This window comes from Pelophylax lessonae (genome assembly GCF_965119305.1).
Source record: "Pelophylax lessonae genome assembly, chromosome: 5".
Lineage (NCBI taxonomy): Eukaryota > Metazoa > Chordata > Amphibia > Anura > Ranidae > Pelophylax > Pelophylax lessonae.
In genome coordinates, this window is record NC_138772.1 from 34554475 (window position 1) to 34579274 (window position 24800).

A 24800-nucleotide genomic window follows, 5' to 3' on the forward strand; every position below is an offset into this window, starting at 1 on the left:
ATAGGTACCAGGGGTACGCAGATCGTCACAGGCGACCCGCACCTTGTTTTCGTCCCAACCAGCTGGTGTGGTTATCTACTAAGGAAGTCAAACTGTATCAGCCCTCTCCCAAATTGGGCCCTAAATACATAGGATCCTTTTGCATACTCCGTCAGGTTAACCCTGTGGCCTATAAACGTAATTTACCCTCGCACTTAGAATACACAATACGTTTCACGTAACCTTGTTGAAACCTTTCTTCAAAAATAGGTTTTCTCTACCCTCTAGACGCCCCCCTCCTGTCTCGGTTGATGGCCATCAGGAGTATGAGATTTGTTAAATTCTAGACGTAGGCGTAGGTAATTACAATATCTAGTGGACTGGAAGGGCTATTCCAATGCTGAAAGGACTTGTGGTCCCCGCTCGCGATGTTTATGCATTGCAGCTAGTTAAGTCATTTCACTATAAACATCCCTCCAAGCCCAAGTAGCCCTGGGGGCTTCTTTGTGTGGGGGGTACTGTCACACCTTGGCCGGCAGTCGATCTGGTGATCAGGTGTGTTCTGGGTCATCTCCCTGCTGCCTGGGCCACTGAGTGATTCCAATTCTGGGCAAGCTTCTTATTATCATCTACCTTTTGGTATGAGACTCTTGCTCAACCAAGTGGCCAGCTGTTGTCAGTTGCCTGATCCTATGACCTATAAATAACCTCTTCCATTTCTGCTAGCGCCATAGTATAGGTTTTGCACCCTGTTTGACTGCTGCTAACGTTCTATTTTGTTGCTGACCCTGGCTTTCCTTGACCACTCTTCGGATCACCCCTTTGGATTGTATCGACACTGGTTATCGAACTCGGCTTGCTCTTGACCACTCTTTGGATCACCCCTTTGGATTGCACGGTCTCCTGTCTTGGCCTTGGTTTTACTCAACCCTCTTTACAGTTGCCAGGAAGGAAGGCAAGGTACGTCCAATTTTGGACCCCAAGGCGCTAAACTGCTTTGTGGAGTCAATTCGCACGGTAGTGGCATCCCTACCTCTGGGATTTTCTCGCGTCTATCGACATCAAAGACGCCTACCTGCACATTCTAATATGTGCCGGTCACCAACACTTTCCCTATTTTGCCATGGGTGAGGAGCATTATCGGTTTGTGGCGTGGACTTTTGGTCTCGCCTCTGCTCCTTGGGTCTTCACAAAAGTGTTGGCCCCGGGGGTGGCATTGTTTGAGTCAGCGGGGGATCGCGGTACTGTGTTACCTGGGCAATCTTTTTCTGCGAGCGGAGTCTCTCTGGCAGTTTGACAGGGAAAATTGTTCTCCCCTTGTACTGGACAGTTGTCACCATGGATGCCAGCCTTCTGGGTGGGGAGGCATCCTCAGCACAGATGTGCTCAGGGGGTCTGGACTGGCAGAGTTCAGATTGCCAATTAATGTTTTGGAACTCCGAGCGATCAGCCTTTGTCTTGCTCATTAGAAAATTTGTCTTCAGGGGTGTCCAGTACAAATTGGACAATGCCATGGCCGTGGTCTAGGTCAATCACCTAGGGGGAACAAGTAGTGTCCTGGTGGCTCGGTAAGTAGCCGGCATTCTAAGGTGGGCTAACTGATTCATTCCAGCCCTCTCAAATGTCTGCCACGACTCCTGTGCAGGATCAAAGCAGAAGGGATTCCATCCAGAATTACATCGCCGGTCTTGGTACGCCGATCGGGTACGGCTGGTCATTGATTCTTCTTGGAGACTTCCTCTCAGGGAGGATCTGCTTTCTCAAGGACTGATCTTCCATCCTGCTTTACAGTCCCTGGCTTTGATAGCCTGGCTGTTGAGCACCAGGTGCTGAAGGATGGAGGTTTGTCTGAGACGCTGTTGAAAGCTAGGAAATCTACTTCTAGGAAGATCTACCATCAGACGTGGAAGACCTACATTGCATGGTGTGAGTCTCTTGCGGTTCATCCTCACTCCTTCTCGTGGATCGGATATTAACCTTCCTTCAACGGGGTGTTGACCAGAAATTGGCCTTGAGTACCATCAAGGGCCAGGTATCGGCTTTGGCGGTCTTTTACCAACGACCTTTGGCCTCATACTCCCTGGTGCGTACCTTTCTTCATGGTGTCTGACATTTGGTTCCTTCAATGCGAGCTCAGTTTCCGCCCTGGGATCTTATTGTGGTGCTTTCAGCTCTACTGTAGCCTCCCTTTGAAAATATTTCGGAGGTTTCTCTGCTTGTGCTGGCCCGGAAGGTGGTCTTTTTTAGTGGCTATCACCTTTGCGTGCAGGGCGTCAGAACTGGCGGCATTATCCTGTCGTTCACCTTATTGCTGATTCACAAGGATAAGGTGGTGCTTCACCCCTGTCCGTCATTCCTTCCTAAGGTGGTCTCTGACTGTCATTTAAATAAAGACATTGTGTTGCCTTCCCTGTGTCCCAGGCTAAACATCCAAAGGAAATTGCCTTGGTCCGGGCAATTAGGGTGTACCTGGCAGCTACGGAGTCTTTTAGGAAGTCAGACGTGCTCAGGGGTGGACCTCACAAAGGGTTGTCCGCTTCTTCTGCGACCATTTTCAGATGGATCAGACAGACTGTGGTTCCGGCCTATTGCATCAGGGGTCAGGTTCCTCTTTTCACTGTCAAGGAGCACTTTACTTGGAGGCTTAGTGCCTCCTGGGCTTTCCATCATCAAGCGTCACTGACACATGTGTGCAAGGCGGCCACCTGGCCTTCGGTGCACACTTTTACAAAATTTTTAAGAAGTGGATGTGTAGGCATCTGCGGATGCTTCTTTTGGCCACAAGGTTTTGCCGGCTGCTGTATAGAGGACCTAGTCCTCTTTAGGGTGTATTGTTTTTTTCCGGTGAGATCCAGTTGTTTATGGTTGAGCTCCATACTACCTGGTTGGCTAAGGTTAGCCTTGAGATATTTTTTCTGCTTTTTCCCACCCCTCATATTTAACACTGCTTCGGGACATCCTAATAGTTAAGAAGAATCAGGAGCTGTGTCCGTCAATGAACGAAAGAGAAAATGGGATTTTTGACTTACCGTAAAATCCATTTCTCTGATGTTCATTGACGGACACAGCACCCACCTCTGTGGAGTTGGCTTTCTCCTGACACTGCTTGTAACAAAACTGAGTGCCTATAGCAGTGTGGGAGTATACCCCCTGGGACTGCCCATAGGCGTAGTCAAGCTTTTTCCTGCCTAGTGTCCTACCCATGTAGGGGCAGCATAACCCAATGGTTAAGAAGAATCGGGAGCTGTGTCCCTCAATGAACATCAGAAAAATAGATTTTATGGTAAGTCAAAAATCCAATTTTTAAAAAAAAAAAATTATTGGATATGTTTTATAGCAGAAAGTAAAATATATCCTTTTTTCAGTCTATTTTCATTCATATAATAATAATAATAATAATAATAAAAAAACAGTGGTGATCAAATAATATAAAAAGAAAGCTCTTTTTGTGGGAAGAAAACCCCTTCAATTTAATTTACATACAGCGTTACATGACAGCGCAATTGTCAGTTAAAAAAATGCCTGGTCATGAAGGGGGTTAAGTCTTTTTCAGAGGTCAAGTGTTTAAAATAAATGATTCCGAAACCATTCCAACCATGCTTTCTGTTTTCTTAGGTTATGGAAGATATGTAGTATAAAATAGTGTAGCGCAGTCCATATATAAATAAACTAAATAAAAATAAATAAAAATAAAATAAAAGTATTGCACTTACATTATATTGTACATAAATGAGCATGTATTGCAGAGCCTGCAGCGTGCTGGATGGTGTCTGATTTCCGGGTTGTTAGACAGCCTTCGAACCGTGTGACCAATCCCCCGTACGCGTTACGTCATGTGGGCGTAGACTTCTTCAGCGGCGATCCCCGCTGAAGAAGTCTACGCCCACATGACGTAACGCATACGGGGATTGGTCACACGGTTCGAAGGCTGTCTAACAACCCGGAAATCAGACACCATCCAGCACGCTGCAGGCTCTGCAATACATGCTCATTTATGTACAATATAATGTAAGTGCAATACTTTTATTTGAGCAATAAATCGTTTAAACCGCAACAGAGAGCACTAGATCTGTTCCTTTTTTCCTTATGTTTGGGCACGATCTGGGAAGCTGTATCCTCTGCCATAATCGATTTCTAGGCGGTTTTATGCTCGAGGCTGTGGTCCTGTTTTCCATTGGATTATCATTGGCTGAATATCGTGGTGATTGTTCATGCTGTTTGACCCTGTGGGGTCAAGTTGTGGAGGTGAGAGGCAGATAGTGCCAGGTGATGGGAATTTTATGATTACTGAAGTCACACTTGCTGCTATTTTTTCACCGGATCACCAGTGGACTGTGTCTCTTTTTATCATCTTATCATCTTTTATATCACCAATATGAACTTTCTCCTTTATTCATCATAATGCCTTTTTTATTAATTGTTTGGTTTTAATTTATTTATTACCAATTGAGTTTATTTATATATGGACTGCGCTACACTATTTTATACTATATTACTGTGAAGGTGTTGGATTACCCTTTTAGTGTTAGCTGCTGGTCCTTGATAATTTATTCAGCGCTGAATCTTTTACAATAATTTTTTATATGGAAGATATGTGTTCTTCTTGAGATATCCAAAATTATATGATGATGTTCTTTGGCAGTATTTTCAAATAATAAAAATGCTCAGCATACTTACCAGCTAACCTGCAAAAAAAACTAACGCTAAACCTGGTCCCACGCTGAGCTGTCAGTGGCGGCTTCAGTGTGGAGAGGTCTGGCTCACATTTTCCACTCAAATTCATCCCAAAGGTGTTCTATCGGGTAGGGGTCAGGACGCTGTGCAGGCCAGTCAAGTTCCTCCACCCCAAACTCGCTCATCCATGTCTTTATTGACCTTGTTTTTTGCACTGGTCCAAATCATATTGTGGAGGGAGGATAATGGTGTGTGGTTGTTTTTTTAGGGGTTGGGCTTGGCCCCTTAGTTCCAGTGAAGGGAACTCTTAAGGCATCAGCATACCAAGACATTTTGGACAATTTCATGCTCCCAACTTTGTGGGAACAGTTTGGGGATGGCCCCTTCCTGTTCCAACATGACTGCGCACCAGTGCACAAAGCAAGGTCCATAAAGACATGGATGAGCAAGTTTGGGGTGGAGGAACTTGACTGGCCTGCACAGAGTTTTGACCTCAACCTGATAGAACACCTTTGGGATGAATTAGAGCAGAGACTGTGAGCCAGGCCTTCTACTCCAACATCAGTGTCTGACCTCACAAATGCGCTTCTGGAAGAATGGTCAAACATTCCCATAGACACACTCCTAAACCTTGTGGACAGCCCCAGAAGAGTTGAAGCTGTTATAGCTGCAAAGGGTGGGACAACTCAATATTGAACCCTACGGACTAAGACTGGGATGCCATTAAAGTTCATGTGCGTGTAAAGTCAGGCGTCCCAATACTTTTGACAATATAGTGTATATGTGTTCTTCTCGAGATATCCAAAATTATACGATGATGTTTTTGTAGATTTTAAGGTTTTCTTGGATGTCTTTTCAAATAAAAACATTTCTCAGCATACTTACCAGCTATCCTACAAAAAAAAATGAGTAAAAACCAGACCCTAACAATACACGTTAAAAACACATTTGCAAATATATGTGTAAGCCACACTGCCTCGCCAAGGCTCCTCTGTGTAGTGTAGTCCTAAGGCCCCTTTCCCACGGGCTTTCCGATCCGGTCCATCTGAAAAACTGAAAGGCAGACCGGATCGGATGCTCCATGCAGCCCTATGGAGCGACAGATGCCTGCGGTGACATCTCCGCTGACACCCGCCCCTATCCGATCCGATCCTGTCCATGAAATCCGGACGGATGGAAGCCCTATTTTCCATCCATCTGGTGGATCGGATCGGATAAGATTGGATGAAAACGGACAGACGGTCCGTTTATTATCCAATCCCCCGCAGTGGAGATCGAGATCTGACAGCTCCGTCTTTGCACACAGAGCAGAGACTAAGCTGTCATTTGCCTGCTCAACGGGGATCGGCGGATCGATCCCCACTGAGCAAAATGGAGTCCGTCGGGCTCACCGCCCGTGTGAAAGGGGCCTTAGGGCTCTTTCACACGGGCAATCCGATCAGATCCGCCTGTCGGTTTTTCAGGCGGAACTGATCGGATCCTCCATGCAGCTCTATGGGGCAGCGGATGTCAGCGGAGACATGTCCGCTGACACCCGCTGCCATCCGTATCCGATCCTGTCCGTGAAAACTGGACAGATGGAAACCCTATTTTTCCATTCGTTCAGGGATCGGATCGGATGAGAGTGGACAGGCAGTCCGCTCTCATCCGATCCCCCATAGAGAGCAGCGGGAGCTTTGACACCTCCCTCTCCACACTGCAAGTGGAGACGGAGCTGTCATCCGCCGGCTCAGCGGGGATAGGTGGATCGATCCCCGCTGAGCAGCACGGATCCGCCTACGGAGGCGGACCGCGTAAAAGAGCCCTTACTCATATTTTTGATAAATAGCAGGGAATAAATTAAGGGCAGGTGTGCCTGGAGGGAGCCCACTCCTCTTTAAGGTGCAGGGACACATTAGAAGCAAAGCAAAAGCACAATGGAAGCTGAAGGCATCCAATGTGTCCCCACTCCAGATTTAGAGAAAAAGCTATAAAAAATGGCAGCCACCCCAGGCTATAACTAGCCTTTGCAGAAAGGTGCACATGGAAGGGCGTTGCACCTCACAAGTGAATAAAAAAAAAAATAATTCCCAGCCCACTTACCAGCTAGCCTGCTTAAAAAAAAAAAAAAAAAACAATTCCCAGCACACTTACCAGCTAGCCTGCTTAAAAAACAAAAAAAAATAAACAATTGTCCCTGTCTAAGAATTTACATGAAAACAGAGGGTTTAGTTGCACATATTTGCAAATATATGTGGAAGCTGCACTGCACCACCATGGCTCCTCCGTATACTGCAGTCCTAACGCATATTTATGAGAGTCTGCAAGTTGGAGTATATATAGCAGTGGATAAAAAATAACCTCTTCAATGCCAGGCACTTTCACTCCCCCTTCCTTCTCAGGCCAATTTTCAGCTTTCAGCGCTGTTACACTTTGAATGACAATTTTGCGGTTATGCAACACTGTAGCCATATAACATTTTTTATCTTTTTTATTTTCCACAAATAAAGCTTTCTTTTGGTGGTATTTGATCACCACAGGGTATTTTATTTTTTGCGTTATTAAAAAAAAAGGACCGAAAAGTTGAAAAAAAACCCAAAACGTTCTTTTTTCTTTACTGTATTTCTGTTATAAAGTTTTGTAAATAAATATGTTTTCTCCTTCACTGATGGGCACTGATGAGTCGGCACTGACGAGCACTGATGAGGTTTCACTGATGAGGTTGCACTGATGTGCACTAATGAGAAGGAACTAATATGCAGCACTGATGGGCACTGATAGGCGGCCGCAATAGGCACTGATGGGAGGCAATGATGGGCAGCACTGATAGGCAGATCTGATGGGGGAGGCACAGACAGGCATTACCAATGGGCACTGATTGGCATTACTGATGGGCACTGATTGGCATCCCTTATGGCACTGATTGGCATCGCAGGAGGGCACTGATTGGCATCACTGGTGGGCATCACTGGCAGGCATCTCTGAGGGGCCTGCACTGATAATCAATGCTCTCCCTGTCAGGAGAGCCGCATATGGGCTCTCCTCTACTCGCGCCCTATCAGCGCAAGTAGAGGAAAGCCCAAAAAAAGGCACTTCCTGGTTACAATGTGATCAGCTGTGATTGGACACAGCTGATCACATGGTAAAGTGCCTATGTCACAGGCTCTTTACCGAGATCGGAGATGCGGTGTGTCAGGGCAACACAATGCACCACCGATCGCCACGCCTTGGGCCCCTGGGGGTGCGCACGAGCGGCTTGTCCTGCTGGACGTCATATGACGGCCAGTCAGGATAAAAGAACCAATTTTTTGGCTTCTTAAAAGATAAGTTCACCTTTCCTAAAAAAAAAATAATAAATTCACATTTTTTCAGAAAAAAATTTGCATTTATTATTTCTCTTTCAATCATTGACGGACATCGCGATTCGGCACTGCGTTATTTTAACGGAAAATTGCGCGGTCGTGCGACGCTGTACCCAAATACAATCTCCTTTATCTCCAGATATCCTTTTTTTGCCCCACAAATAGATCTTTCTTTTGGTGGTATTTGATCACCTCTGCGGTTTTTAGATTTTGTGCTGCAAACAAAAAAAGAGCGACAATTTTGAAAAGATGAATGCTATATTTTTTACTTTCTGTTATAAAACATTCTTTTAAAAATTTAATTTTTTTATTCGTTTAGGCCAATTTGTATTCTGCTACATATTTGTGGTAAAAAAAATCCCAAAAAGCGTATTCTAATTGGTTTGCGCAAAAATTATAGCGTTTACAAACTACAGGATAGATTTTTGTACTTTTTATTAATTTATTTATTTTTTATTAGTAATGGCGGCGATCTGAGATTTTTAGGGGGACTGCGACATTGCAGTGGACAGATCGGACCCTAATTGTCATTTTTGACACTTTTTGGGGACCAGTGACACTAATACAGTAATCAGTGTTAAATATTATGCACTGTTACTGTATAAATGACACTGGCAGGGAAGGGGTTAATACTGGGGTTGATCAAAGGGGTTAAATGTATGCCTAATATACTTACTGACTATGTGTGGGGGGATGGTTCTGTGACAGGCACAGAGAGATCGCAGTTTCAGCTTAGCTGAAACTGCTGATTCCTCCCTGCCTGTCTGAGAGAAGATCCGCCTGGTTTGTTTATATAAGCAGGCGGGTCTTCTCTCGGTTTCCCGGACAATTGCAGGAGGGCAGCGGCAATCGTCACCGCTCCTCCCACGGCCCGCCTCCCGCTGTGACTAAACACAGCAGAAGCGTGGCTCCGGCGGTGCGTGCGCGACGCCGAAACCTCATGCACTCCAGTCACGTAGTACTACATGACTGGACGCAGCTGAGCCACCCTGCCGCAGTAATATTACGACGGGCGGTCGGCAAGTGGTTAACCATTGGGTTATACTGCCCCCTACAGGAGTAGGACACTAGACAGAAAAAAAGTCTGGCTACGCCTATGGGCAGTCCCAGGGGTTATACTTCCTCTCTCTGCTATAGGTATAGGTACAGTTTTTTCTGCCTAGTCAGGAGTAAGGACCTAGTTCCTTGCTGGGATCTCTGGTCCTGGCAATTTTTTCTTTTTAGATAGAATTTTTTTCTCCTGGATTTTTTCCTGTGAAATCTACAATCAACTGCTGGACTGGGCGATGAACTGGATAATCTAGATCCAGTGGTCACCCTAGTCTGGCCAGCGAGCGCGCACAGACCTCAGCTCCGCACTAGGTCGGCCGCGACATAGCCCCACTGGACGGGGGCTCGCCTGTGAGTTAAACACCTTGCGAGGTCACATACGGCCAGGTCTCGGCCCAAGTCGCAGCGTTTCTTCTGGCGTTCCAGACACCCCCCCCCCATTTTGATGAAGAGGAGGTTCTGTCTGGAGCGGTGCCCACCTGATTCCTGGTATGGTTAAGTTACTGTCCCCCCCTCTCCCCCTGGATTGTTTTGGGGTGGACGTAGGCACCTCCATGTGACCGTCGGACCCCTGGGTTCCCCTTCTTCCCATTAAGAACCCCCCTCATTAGTCTAGTGGTCCCTGTGGGCCGTCTCACCTCCCCTCCCCTCCACTGACACTGGGGCTGTGGGGTGGCCTGGTCCACCACCTAGGGTGGGGGCAGGGTGCTGGCGATGGGGGCAGGGGGGTGCGCCGCCGGCGACCAGGCGATTGGCTGTGGGGGTGGGGTGTAACTGGCGGGGGCTCCTGCCAGGGTCCCCCCTTCCTGCCTGTGCCATTTTTCTGATGCCTAGGAATCCCTCCTGGGTCCCTGGGAGCCTTGTGCTGACAGTTTCTTGTAGCCTGTGTGCTTAAGGCACAGCGGCCATGTTTGTGAAGTCCGGTGGCCATTTTTCGGTGGGTTGCCATTGAAAATAGCGGTGGCCGTGACAGTGGAGCCCCCTGGGCGGCGATTTTGGCGGTGGGAGCCCCTCCTCATCCCCTGGTGCTGACTCCTTGATCTTTTTATTTCCTGATCGCCGTTCGTGCAGTGCAGATTCTCCTGGTAGCTGCGGTGCCTGGTTTCTGCGGGGTGGTGAGTCTGGTGGGGTCCTCTCCATCTCTTTTGGGGATCGACTGGTGCTTTGTGGCTGGCAACCAGGTGGGCTGCCAGAGCGGTGGGGGTTGTCCCTTAGCAGTGTTTTAAACTTTTTTGAGGGGTCACCCTGGTGACTCATGGAGTCTTTGGAGCTACCTGATTCCTTCTTTGGAATTCCTACCTGATTCCCTCTCTGAGGCTGCGGGACCCTCCGGGTCCCATATATCCATCGACGGCAGTACTGGAGTCCTTGGAGGTGGCTTTTGTAGGTAATTCATTCACAGGAAACTGTGAATTAATTGCATGGCAGTGTGGGCGGAACCCTGTGTGGCCACGCTCTTTTCAAAAAGTGACAATGGGTGCTGGGAGAAGATCCCCCTGCTTGCTGTCACATGGGTTGGGGGGGGAACTTGAACATGTTACTAAATATGGGCGGAATCTGTAGCATGTTCCAAAAGGGGAATTTAACCTTTACTGTAACTAATATTTAATTAGTAGAACATCTTTTACATGGAACTCTTTCTTTTTGTGTGCTAACGGCATTCAAATTAACAAAAAAAGGCACGCCAGTGGTGCAACTTACATTTGGAATAGTAACACCTTCCCGCCCGGCCTATAGCATATTGATGGCTGGGCGGGCCTTTCGTCTTTCTGAGTGGACGACATATGACCTCCTCCCAGAAGGTGCTGCTTGCGCAGCCGCGTCATCGGCTGTGTCCACCGGACACAGCAGCTGCCAATATGTGATCGCAGTGGCCAATCACAGCAGATCACATGACCATTGTAAACAATGGATGGCTTCCTCTCTCTGTGTTGCTAGCTGTGATTGGCCACAGTGATCACATGGGACAGACATGGCCAATCACAGTCCATCTTTACCATGTGATTAGCTTTGGCTAATCACAGCTAATCACAACAAAAGACACTGAATGAATCAGTTTATTCGCCAGAGTAGTACAGTGTTATCCCTGTGGTAGCCCTGTATGAAGTATGAGAGAGTGAGAGCGATAACCACAAATTTAACACACCTGCTTCCCATTCACACCTGAGACCTTGTAACACTAACGAGTCACATGACACCGGGGAGGGAAAATGGCTAATTGGGCCCAATTTGGACTTTTTCACTTAGGGGTGTACTCACTTTTGTTGCCAGCGGTTTAGACATTAATGGCTGTGTGTTGAGTTATTTTGAGGGGACAGCAAATTTACACTGTTATACAAGCTGTACATTCACTACTTTACATTGTAGCAAAGTGTAATTTCTTCAGTGTTGTCACATGAAAAGATAGAATAAAATATTTACAAAAATGTGAGGGCGTACTTCACTTTTGTGAGATACTGTATTTATTAGTTAGATCTTTATCCATGTGGTAATTTCGGTCCCTGTCATTGTTTTATCAGTACATCGTAAGACATCCATTTCACTTAATCCTTGATGTTCTTTCCATGAGAGGCTCACTATTACATAGTTACATAGTTACATAGTTTGTGAGGTTGAAAAAAGACAGCAGTCCATCCAGTTCAACCTATGATGTGTGTGTGTTTGCTGTTAACCGTACATTGTATACCCCTGTATGTTGTGGTCTCTAAGGTGCCCATCTAATAGTTTTTTGAAACTATTGATGCTCCCTTTTGATACAACTGCTTGTGGAAGAGAATTCCACATCCTTACTGCTCTGACAATGAAGAACCCCTTACGTATTTTAAGGTTAAACCATTTTTTCCCTAGTTTTAGTGAGTGGCCACGTGTCTTATTGTATTCCCTTTCTCTAAAAAGTTTGTTCCTTATGCTAGGGTCGCCAGTACAGTATTTGTACATTGATATCATATCCCCTCTCAATCGTCTCTTCTCCAGAGAGAATAAGTTCAATGCTTGTAGTCTTTCCTCATAGCTGATGCCCTCCATTCCCCTAATTATTTTTGTTGCCTTTCACTGGACTCTCTCCAGTTCCAGCACATCCTTCCTGAGGACCGGTGCCCAGAACTGGACAGCATACTCCAGATGTGGCCGGACCAGAGTCTTGTAGAGTGGGAGAATAATCTCTTTATTTCTGGAGTGAATCCCCTTTTTTTATACATGCCAGTATTCTGTTGGCTTTGCTGGCAGCGGCTGGGCATTGCATGCCACTGCCAAGCCTGTTGTCCACCAGTACCCCCAGGTCCTTTTTCATTGTAGATTCACCCAGAGGATTCCCCCCAATGAGTAGCTTGCTTTCGTGTTTCTGACGCCCAAGTGCATTACTTTACATTTTTCAGCATTAAACCTCATCTGCCATGTAATTGCCCACCCCATTATTTTATATTAAAAAAGAATAGCGCACACATGCTAAAGAAATGACTATCAAATATGGAGACAATCCATAAATAAAAATGGGGATTTGGTCCCACCATATGGCCATATCATGCTCAAGCCCACCACTACGTCAAAGTACCCCATTCATTAGCTGCAAGTACTCCATTCAAGTACATTTTAAGTACAGTGAAGAGATATTGCGGAAGACTGAAGAGATTGAAGAGATACTGAAAGAGATTGGCTTGGAGTTTGCAACTGACTCATCTGTGTTTTTTGCTGACCATTGCTTGAGAAGAGGAAAGGAATTTGGTCAGGTGTTTGCTATTGTGCATTTGCTAATGAGATTAGCTCATTAAGGTGTTACATTTGTTGCTGGGGAGGAGCTTGTGAAGGAGTGTGTGTGTATATATAGAGACAGACTCATTAGCTGGCCTAATTCATTAGCTGCAAGTACTCCATTCAAGTACAACATTTTAAGTACAGTGAAGAGATATTGCAGGAGACTGAAGAGATTGAAGAGATACTGAAAGAGATTGGCTTGGAGTTTGCAATTGACTCATCTCTGTTTTTTGCTGACCATTGCTTGAGAAGAGGAAAGGAATTTGGTCAGGTGTTTGCTATTGTGCATTTGCTAATGAGATTAGCTAATTAAGGTGTTACATTTGTTGCTGGGGAGGAGCTTGTGAAGGAGTGTGTATATATAGAGACATACTCATTATCTGGCCTAATTCATTAGCTGCAAGTACTCCATTCAAGTACAACATTTTAAGTACAGTGAAGAGATATTGAAGGAGACTGAAAAGATTGAAGAGATACTGAAAGAGATTGGCTTGGAGTTTGCAACTGACTCATCTGTGTTTTTTGCTGACCATTGCTTGAGAAGAGGAAAGGAATTTGGTCAGGTGTTTGCTATTGTGCATTTGCTAATGAGATTAGCTCATTAAGGTGTTACATTTGTTGCTGGGGAGGAGCTTGTGAAGGAGTGTGTGTGTATATATAGAGACAGACTCATTAGCTGGCCTAATTCATTAGCTGCAAGTACTCCATTCAAGTACAACATTTTAAGTACAGTGAAGAGATATTACAGGAGACTGAAGAGATTGAAGAGATACTGAAAGAGATTGGCTTGGAGTTTGCAACTGACTCATCTGTGTTTTTTGCTGACCATTGCTTGAGAAGAGGAAAGGAATTTGGTCAGGTGTTTGCTATTGTGCATTTGCTAATGAGATTAGCTCATTAAGGTGTTACATTTGTTGCTGGGGAGGAGCTTGTGAAGGAGTGTGTATATATAGAGACAGACTCATTATCTGGCCTAATTCATTAGCTGCAAGTACTCCATTCAAGTACAACATTTTAAGTACAGTGAAGAGATATTGCAGGAGACTGAAGAGATTGAAGAGATACTGAAAGAGATTGGCTTGGAGTTTGCAACTGACTCATCTGTGTTTTTTGCTGACCATTGCTTGAGAAGAGGAAAGGAATTTGGTCAGGTGTTTGCTATTGTGCATTTGCTAATGAGATTAGCTCATTAAGGTGTTACATTTGTTGCTGGGGAGGAGCTTGTGAAGGAGTGTGTATATATAGAGACAGACTCATTAGCTGGCCTAATTCATTAGCTGCAAGTACTCCATTCAAGTACAACATTTTAAGTACAGTGAAGAGATATTGCAGGAGATAGTCAGGAGGTAGGCTGGAAGGTGGAAAAAAATAGAAACAAAAAGGTAAGATTTGTTTGACTTAAATTTACAATTTTTTTTATTATATATATATATTTTTCTCCTCTTTAAAATGGCAGACTTGGTTCAGTGCAGGAATTGTTGTGCATTTATTTCATGTTCCACTCTTTGGAGATTCGGATGCTGTCAGATCTGTAGACAATTCTCCTTACTGCAGCAGGAAATTGCATTTTTGAAATCAGAGATATTTAAATTATCTGTTAAACAAACTCCAGCTGGGACTGCTGCAATGTCACTGCCACAGAGGACCCCCAGAAATGGCAGATGGGTTACTGTAGGTTCTGGAAGACTTAGAGGGGTGGATAGAAGACATGTCCCACAGTCGGTGGTTCTCCATAATTCATTTGCAGCACTCTCAGAATGTAATGACAACATGGATATGGACTCAAGCACAGAGGGTGAGAAACCATCGACTCCTATCTCTAATGTATGCAAGACTGCTGCCAAGAACAAAAAAGATAAAGTGAAGTCTCAAAGGAAGCAGCTGTTGCTGGGTGATTCAATCATAAGAAGTGTGGAGCTTAAAGAAAATGGTTTTGTGAGATGTCTCCCTGGTGCTACTGCTAGACGAGATAGAAGACGTATTATTAATATTGTTAAGCAAGCAAAGCAGGAAGGGGACGTGGATGTTCTTGTCCATCTAGGGACAAATGACCTGGCTTGCAATGAAGTGTCAGAGGTGAAAAAATCTTTTATCACACTTGGTAATGACGTACAGGATTTTGCATCCACCATTTCATTTTCTGAAGTTCTACCTGTGCATAATGTTCAGAATGATAGGCAGAGGCGCATAAAGGAGTTCAACATATGGCTTAGTAAATGGTGTCAAGAGCAAGGATTTGGCTTTGTTTCTCATGATAGCTCTACTTGGAATAGAAAGGAACTGTACAAAAAAGATGGTTCGCATCTTTCTCTCAAAGGAACAAATGTACTTAGTGAACAACTCCAAGAATTTGCAAAAGAGTATTTAAACTAGGAAGGGGGGCAAAAGAGTGAAAATACAAGAGTCCAATTGCCCCCCGAAACAAGGCCAGAACAGGTAAGAAGCACAGAGGTTAAGAAATGATAAGCTGAGAGTCCTGTCTACAAATGCTCGCAGTTTAGGTAAAAAAATCAACGAACTTGGGTCAATAATGGCATCTGAGAATGTAGATTTAGTGGCTGTTACGGAGACATGGTTTAATGAAAGAAATGACTGGGACATAACCATACCAGGGTACTCTTTATACAGAAGAGGCAGAGAAGGCAAGAAAGGAGGAGGAGTGGCCCTGTATGTGAAAGATAGCATTAAATCTAACCTAATACAAGTTGGTGAGGCCAACATAGAGTCAGTTTGGGTTACGTTGCAGTTTGCTAATCATGCAGTAACTCGTGTAGGTGTGATATATAGACCACCTGGTCAAGTTAAAGAACTAGATGATCTACTAGTTGAAGAAATAGCTAAAATGACAATGAAAGGAGAAGTTATCATTATGGGAGATTTCAATCTTCCAGATATAAACTGGAAAACCAAAAAAGCAAGTTCTACCAGGAGTACAGATATTCTAAATTCCCTACTGGGGTTGTCTCTGCAACAAGTGGTTGAGGAGCCAACCCGGAGGGAGGCCATTTTGGATTTGGTATTCACAAATGGGGATTCGGTATATGATGTCATTGTAGGCGAAACCTTGGGATCTAGTGATCACCAGTCAGTGTGGTTTAATATAAGAACTGTGAAAGAGTCACACCACACAAAAACAAAAGTTTTAGATTTTAGAAAAACAGACTTTTCAAAAATGAAATTAGTCATAAATGAGTCCTTATCAGACTGGAACGGATTACATGGAGTCCAGGAGAAATGGGACTACTTAAAAGGTGCATTATTGAAGGCAACAGAAAATTGCATTAGACTTGTCAGTAAAAGCAAAAAAAGGAAGAGACCACTGTGGTACTCAGCAGAAGTGGCCCAAATCATTAAAAATAAAAAGCTAGCATTTTGTAATTATAAAAAAACCCAGAGCAATGAAGATAAGGAAATCTACAAGATAAGGCAGAAAGAGGCCAAGCAAGTTATAAGAACTTCTAAAGCGCAGGCAGAAGAAAAACTAGCTCAGTCTATGAAAAAGGGGGATAAGACATTCTTCAGATATATAAATGAAAAAAGGAAATTAAAACAAGTGTGAGGGATTAGCTCGGTGGTAGGCGTGGATGACCCCTTTGGGGGTGCGTTTTCACAGAGAGATAGCCGAGCAGTGGTTGCAAACAACACTTTGTTTTATTCATGCAATCTACTTCACACAATTGCAAGCCTCAAAACAGCCAAAATAAAATAAAACAAAATAAATCCTTGCCACTGTGGGCGGCTACCTTCTCACACACTGGAACCTATCTAATGAAGTCTGTCCCCAACCTACTGTTGGGCAGACTTTCTTATCCTACAGCGGATACTCAACAGTCCATGTTTTATCTCTTCACACAGCACATGTTCATTTAACAGGTCCCTTTACTCTTCACACTCTTCACATTGAACACAGTTCATTTAACAGGTCCCTTTACTCTTCACACTCTTCACATTAAACACAGTTCATTTAACAGGTCCCTTCACTCTTCACAATGAGAATGTCCCCTTTTCCTCTTCATATGGAACATGTCCCTTTATTTCTTCCACATAGAAATAGTTTGTTTTCTCACCTTTGAGAAGTCTTCACAACTGGTTAATTTCCCCTTCACACAGGAAATGTCCATTGGTTTCTTTTCACCTAGAAACGATCCAAGACTTCACTTCAAGTAGTCGTCACACTTGTTTACCCTCCTTAGCGCACATCACTTCAGGGGGTCTTCTCCCATGCTCACCAGCTTGTCGGGAGGCACTCATCTGTCTGTCCTCCTCTCCCAGCCCACACGGCGACAGGAGGCAGCAGTCCTTCTCCCAGGCTTCCTCAGCGTTGGGAGGCACACATCTGTCTGTCCTCCTCTCCCAGCCCACAAGGCGACAGGAGGCAGCAGTCCTTCTCCCAGGCTTCCTCAGCGTCGGGAGGCACACATCTGTCTGTCCTCCTCTCCCAGCCCACACGGCGACAGGAGGCAGCAATCCATTAGACTTCCTTTGGACAAATTATAGAGGCCTTCATTTCCTCATTCTGAACAGCTGAAGGCCTTTCAACTTCCTTAGACAGTTCTGGCTACCTCTGCAGCCGACACCCTATAGTAATTGGTGATTTGTCTAACCCAGGTGGAAGTGTAGCTCCTGTCTGTGACTACATTCACAGATTTACCTGACTTCCTGTCACACAAGGAATAACTAAATTAAAAACAAAGGACGGAAGGTATGTAGAAGAGAATAAAGGGCTAGCCGACTGCCTTAATGAATACTTCTGTTCAGTCTTTTCAGAAGAAAAAGGAGAAGGACCTCCACTTGAAAGGATGACTAATGAATCGTTTGATGCATGTGTCTTTACAGAGGAAGACGTTCTAAGATTGCTGTCTAAAGTGAAGACAAATAAGTCACAGGGTCCTGATGAGATACACCCAAAATTATTAAAAGAGCTTAGTGGTGAGCTGGCAAAACCATTAACAGATTTATTTAACCAATCATTAGTAACAGGAGTCGTCCCGGAAGATTGGAAATTGGCAAATGTCGTGCCCATTCACAAAAAAGGTAGTAGGGAGGAATCAAGCAACTATAGACCAGTGAGTCTGACATCAATAGTAGGCAAATTAATGGAAACCCTATTAAAGGATAGGATTGTGGAACATCTTAAATCCCATGGATTGCAAGATGAAAAACAACATGGGTTTACTTCAGGGAGATCATGTCAAACAAATCTTATAGATTTTTTTGACTGGGTAACTAAAATAATAGACGGTGGAGGTGCAGTAGACATTGCATATCTAGATTTTAGTAAGGCTTTTGACACTGTCCCACATAGAAGACTTATCAATAAACTGCAGTCATTGAGCATGGACTCCCATATTGTTGAGTGGATCAGGCAGTGGCTGAGTGACAGACAACAGAGGGTTGTAGTCAATGGAGAACATTCAGAACAAGGTCATGTTACCAGTGGGGTACCTCAGGGATCTGTACTGGGACCAATTTTGTTTAATATCTTCATAAGTGATATTACAAAAGGCCTCGATGGTAAGGTTTGTCTTTTTGCTGATGACACAAAGATATGTAACAGGGTTGATGTTCCTGGAGGGAAACCCAAATGGAAAAGGATTTAGGAAAACTAGAAGAATGGTCAGAACTCTGGCAACTGAAATTTAATGTGGATAAGTGCAAGATAATGCACCTGGGGCGTAAAAACCCAAGGGCAGAATATAGAATATTTGACACAGTCCTGACCTCAATATCTGAGGAAAGGGATTTAGGAGTAATTATTTCAGAAGACTTAAAGGTGGGAAGACAATGTAATAGAGCAGCACGAAATGCCAGCAGAATGCTTGGATGTATAGGGAGAGGTATAAGCAGTAGAAAGAGAGAAGTGCTTATGCCACTGTACAGAACACCGGTGAGACCTCACTTGGAGTATTGTGCGCAGTACTGGAGGCCATATCTCCAGAAGGATATAGATACTCTAGAGCAGTGGTTCTTAACCTGAGTTCGATCGAACCCCAGGGGTTCGGTGAGTCACTCTCCGGGGTTTGGCGGGGGGACAAAGGGGCAATTGCTCCCCCCGAGAAAATATTACTGATTGTGAGGCCGAGCGCACCCCGGGAAATCAAAGCTGCAGTCGGGACAACTCACAGCCATTACACATAGACACTTGACACTCCGCCCCCTGTACCTCCTGCAGGCTGCTTGCTGCGTGAGTGGGCGGGATGGGGATGTACCTGACCACCTGACACCCCATGTTTTAATGGTTTTGTTCTTTGTTCTTAATGGTTTTGTTTTTTTGAGATACAGTCGCCAACACTTGCAGGGAGGCCCCAGCGAGATTTGAACTCGCGACCCCTGGTTTACAAGACCAGTGCTCTAACCCCTCAGACTACCGAGGATTGTCTCCATATGGATTTGTCTCCATATTTGATAGTCATTTCTTTAGCATGTGTGCGCTATTCTTTTTTAATATACTTGTCGCTTGGTTCATAGCTGCACCGCCTTTAGATATACATGTTCTGGGTTTGCTCCTCCAATTTTTTGCTTGTTCATTATGTATTCGGTCCGACCAGACTTCTGAGGTTGAGCACCCCACCCCCCACACACACCTGTACTCTATCGGTGTCCACTATCAAGTTGATATAGGAGGAGTCCCCTGTAGTGCATTTGCACATCTTTCCCAGCAAGGAGTGTTATCTCCAAGGGTTAGAAAGGCTGGATTCATCTCTTTTTCATGGATAGTGTAGGACCCACTGATAATGGGGTACTTTGACGTAGTGGTGGGCTTGAGCACTATATGGCCATATGGTGGGACCAAATCCCCATTTTTATTTATGGATTGTCTTCAAATTTGGTAGTAATTTCTTATGCATGTGTGCGCTATTCATTTTTAATATACATGCCTAGTTAAGTACTGTTGTGGAAAATTTTGATTAGCTTAAATAGTCATAATGTCTCCCAGTGTCAAGTTTTACTGATAATCGCTATTCACAGTGATTATCGCTTTAACTTTCATTGCAGGAAAGACTTGCTGGTGAAAATCTTCCATTGGATGAGATGGCACAATACTTGTAGCAAAGAGAGTCCATCGCACAGATCTATGTCTGCAGTTCAGGGCCCTGCGCTGCTGAGATATGTCTGTGATGTGGAAAATTCTTATTTTACCAAGATTAATAGATGGCTCCTTATAGTCGCATTGTACCATCCGCAAATACTGAGATTGTACTAGATATCCCCTCCTCTAGATCATTTATGAATAAATTAAACAGGATTGGTCCCAGGACAGGGACCCCACTTTCCACACCCGCCCCATCCGAGTACTCCCCATTTATCACCACCCTCTGGACTCTCCCCTGGAGCCAGTTCTCTATCCAGGTACTCACCCTATGGTCCATAACTACATTCCTTAGTTTGTTCAACTATACCTACCATTTATTTCATCTCTTTGCTACAGTTAATGCACTAGGGCAGCCATTCTCAACAAGGGTTCACCAGAACCCTAAGGTTCCTCAAAAGGCTCCTGAGGGTTCCTCAATCTGTGGCTGATTGACCTCCCATCTGATGGTGCCTGCAAAGTTCTGGGGTTAGCACCACTCAGCAGAGCCAGCGACATAACGCAATGATCTTTGCAGCTGTAAGGGTCACTATCTGATCACTGTAAGGGGAACATTCTCTCACTGATCAATCTACGGTGCATTTTTCCCACTGACCCCCAATGAATTGGTTTAATATGGGGTTACCCAAGATCGGAAAATTATTTTAAAGGTTCCTCTGGGGTAAAAAAGTTGAGAAAGGCTGCGCTAGGGTGTACCTGATGCTGTTCTTTTTTTCTGTTTCCAATACAGTGTGATGTTTCTCCCCCATCAGGACCACGATGCTGCCAAACTAGTATAACTATTATATTATTAGGGGGACTTCTGATGTAAGGTGAGATTCCTTAAATAAGGGTGGACTACTGATGGTGGGATCCTTGAAGAGGTTTTAAAGTATATTGTTTTTCTTAACCACTTGCCTACCAGGCACTTTTACCCCCTTCCTGCCCAGGCCAATTTTCAGCTTTCAGCGCTGTCACACTTTGAATGACAATTGTGCGGTCATGCAACCCTGTACCCATAGGAAATGTTATCTTTTTGTTACACCAATAAAGCTTTATTTTGGTGGTTTTTAATCACCACTGGGTTTTTAATTTTTTGCTAAATAAACAGAAAAAATAATTGCATTTTTCTTTGTTTCTGTTCTAAAAGTTTGCAAATAAATAAACCTTTCTTCATACATTTAGTCCCGGTTCACACTACCGCGACTTGTCAGGCGACTTGGCCGCCTGACAAGTCGCGGTCCGTTCAGTGCTACGGGAACCGTTCTAATAGGAGCGACTCAAGTCGCTCCGACTTAGAAAATAGTTCCTGTACTACTTCAGGGCGACATCGGAGCGACTTGCATTGACTTCCATTATATGAAGTCCGTGCAAGTCGCGCCGAAGTCGCGGTGCACGCGACTTCACAGGTCGCCCCCGAAATCGTGCCGCGGTAGTGTAAACGGACACTTAGGCCAAAGTGTATTCTGCTGTATTTCTTTGTTGAAAATAACCCAAATCAGTGTTTATTATTTAGTCTGTAGAAAAGTTAAAGATTCCACAAATTATAGTAAATATCTGAAAATCCATCAATCCTGATGTACTTAGGGCAGTGGTTCTTAACCTGGGTTCGATCGAACCCCAGGGGTTCGGTGAGTCACTCTCCGGGGTTCGGCGCGGGGGACAAAGGGGCAATTGCTCCCCCTGAGAAAATATTACTGATTGTGAGGCCGAGCGCACCCCGGGAAATCAGAGCTGCAGTCGGGACAACTCACAGCCATTACACATAGACACTTGACACTCCGCCCCCTGTACCTCCCCCAGCAGGTTTCCAGCCTATCTCCTGCAGGCTGCTTGCTGCGTGAGTGGGCGGGATGGGGATGTACCTGACCACGGAGATCGCGCCCGCCTGGAAGAGGGAAGCGTGAGCAGATGAGCAGAGGGAGCCGAGTGAATGTTCCTGGAGGTAGGCTCAGCTAGCTGTACATGGTGGATTCGTTTACAAGGACCTCTATGCTACTTCTGCTGAGTTACTGCAGCTTAGCATAGAGGTGCTGTTAGCTGACAGATGGAAATGCATGTCCTTTTCATTTAGCTCAATAAAGCATTGTGAATACCCCCTGGTGTGTGCCCTCCTGATACCCCATGGAATGCTCTCCCAACACCTCCCCCCAATGTGTGCCCTCCAAACACCTCCCCAAAGTGTGTTCCCTCCTAACACCCCATGGTATGCCCTCCAAACACCTCCCCAAAGTGTGTTCCCTCCTGACACCCCATGCTATGTCCTCCCAACCCCCCCAGTGTGTGCCCTCCTGATACCCCATGGAATGCCCTCCCAACACCTCCCCCCAGTGTGTTCCCTCCTGACACCCCATGGTATGTCTTCCCAGCCCCCCCCAGTGTGTGCCCTCCTGATACCCCATAGTATGCCCTCCCAACACCTCCCCTCTCAGTGTGTTCCCTCCTGACACCCCATGGTATGTCTTCCCAGCCCCCCCAGTGTGTGCCCTCCTGATACCCCATAGTATGCCCTCCCAACACCTCCCCCCCCCCAGTGTGTGCCCTCCTGACACCCCATGTTTTAATGGTTTTGTTCTTTGTTCTTAATGGTTTTGTATTTTGAGATACAGTCACCAACACTTGCAGGGAGGCCCCAGCGAGGTTTGAACTCGCGACCCCTGGTTTACAAGACCAGTGCTCTAACCCCTGAGCTATGGAGCCTTTTTTTTTTTTTTTTTTTTTTTTTTTGGTTTTGTTCATTTTGTGCACCTATGTATGAATATATACCTAAATATATACCTATGTTTTGAATTTGAAAAAATCATATTTTATTTTTTCAATTAAGAATGGTTCAGTGAATGCGCATATGAAACTGGTGGGGTTCAGTACCTCCAACAAGGTTAAGAACCACTGCTCTAACTCTTCCGAGGTCATACCTTTTCAGACCCCTAAACATTCTGATGATTTAGAGGAAGGCAAAAACCCCCCTGGATCTAATTGTCTCCAAAGGGGAAAAATTCCTTCCTGACCCCCTAAGGCGATCGGATTGTCCCTAAATCATCAGCCTAAGGTGCTCAGTTTATCTCCCTAAAAAATGCTATCTATCTATCTATCTATCTATCTATCTATCTATCTATCTATCTATCTATCTATCTATCTATCTATCTATCTATCTATCTATCTATCTATCTATCTATCTATCTATCTATCTATCTATCTATCTATCTATCTATCTAGCTTATCTTTCCTATCTTATCTTATCTATCCTATCTTATCTTATCTATCTTATCTAATCTATCTTATCTATCTATATTATCTATTTATCTATATTATTTTCTGACTCCTTAGAGGCAGGGTCAGCGCTACCAGTAAGGCGACCCAGGCAGCAGCCTAGGGCGCAACTTAGCAGGGGGCGCCGGCGAAGCCTGACCTGAGGTAAGTGACTTACCGTAAGTCACTCATGGGGTTGTAAGCAGTGGCGGCTGGCCAGGCATTTGCCCGATGGGCTGGGGCCACCTGGGTGGGAGCGGTGGCATATGTAGGAACCGATCCATCCATTTCTCGCCTGCGGCCGCTGACATTCTGCTTCTTCTCCTCCTCCCCCCTCCCGCAGGCATCCAGAGGTGGCAGGAGAGAAATAGACAGAACGGTTCCTACTTATGCCACCCCCCTATCCACTGGAGGACCGTCAGGTTGAATCTATGTAACCAGGGCTGCCCATGGGGAGCTACAAGCTCCCTTTGCTTTCTCCCCCGGGTGCAGTGTAGTACAGTGCAGCTTTTTCCCCGACATGTAGCCTCCTGTAGCTGGCAGACCCGATGGTCTTTCTCTCTGAGCCGGCAGCTTCTCCACTGGGCGACTGAGCTGGTGGGCGGGGGTGTGGCTACCTTCACTTAGTTGCACAGGTAGTTGCTCATGCTGAAAATGGTAGAGGACTCTCGGAGGAGGAGCATGTATGGTGACCCTAGGAGTCTTCACCTACACCCATATGGTAAGTGACTTCTGCAGCAATTTCCTCCATTATCAATTCTCCAGCTCCCTCTCCTCCCTCCTGTAAACTGCTCCGCTGTATATTGCTCACTGCCCCCTGCTCTCCCCCTGTAAACTGCTTACTGTACCCCCCTTTATACTGATAACTGCTTCCTCCTGTATACTGCTCGCTGCCCCCCGTATACTGATAACTGCTCCCCACTGCTTACTGCCCCCATATACTGACCACTGCTCTCCCCCTGTATACTACTTACTGAACTCCCCCCCCTGTATACTGCTAACTGCTCCCTCCCATATACTATATACTGCCCCCATATACTGCCCACTGTTCTCCCCCTGTATACTGCTAACTGCGCCCTCCTGTATACTGCCCACTACTCTCTCCCTTTATACTGCTTGCTGCCCCCTATATACTGATAACTGCTCCCCCCACTGTATACTGCCCACTGCTCTACCCCTGTATACTGCTTACTGTACCCCCCCCCCCGTATACTGCTTACTGTACCCCCGTATACTGTTAACTGCTCCCTCCCATATACTGATCGCTGCCACCCCCTGTATACTGCTCAATGCCCACTGCTCTACCCCAGTATAATGCTCGCTGCCTCCCATATACTGCTAACTGCTCCCCCCCCCCTAATTGTATACTGCCCCCGTATACTGCACACTTTTTCTCCCCTCCCCGTATACTGCCCACTGCTCTCCCCCATATACTGCTCGCTGCCCCCCTTTATACTGTCCACTGCTCTTATGGGGAGGGGGTGGCAATTTTGATTATGCCTAGGTCAGCAAAAATCCTTGCATCGGCCCTGCTTAGAGGTACTATTTCTATACTTTTATCGAAATATCGATCGATCTATCTGTGTTATCCTCTGACTCCTCAAAGGTGCCTTTTCAGACCCCTAAACCTTCACATGATCCAGAGGAAGGCAAAGAAAACCCTTGGTCTAATTAGCTCCAATGGGGAA

At 45.3% G+C, this 24800-nt stretch overlaps 1 pseudogene across 1 annotated transcript in view; it reads right to left on the reverse strand.

Annotated features, from left to right (window-relative positions):
• The window catches only part of LOC309555565, a 41315-nt pseudogene extending 17915 nt beyond the window's left edge, over positions 1-23400 (reverse strand). Inside the window, exon 1 of the transcript in view lies at positions 23291-23400. The product of the transcript in view is annotated as an uncharacterized misc_RNA (transcript). The remainder of the gene's footprint in view (positions 1-23290) is intronic.
• Positions 23401-24800: the final 1400 nt, after the last annotated feature.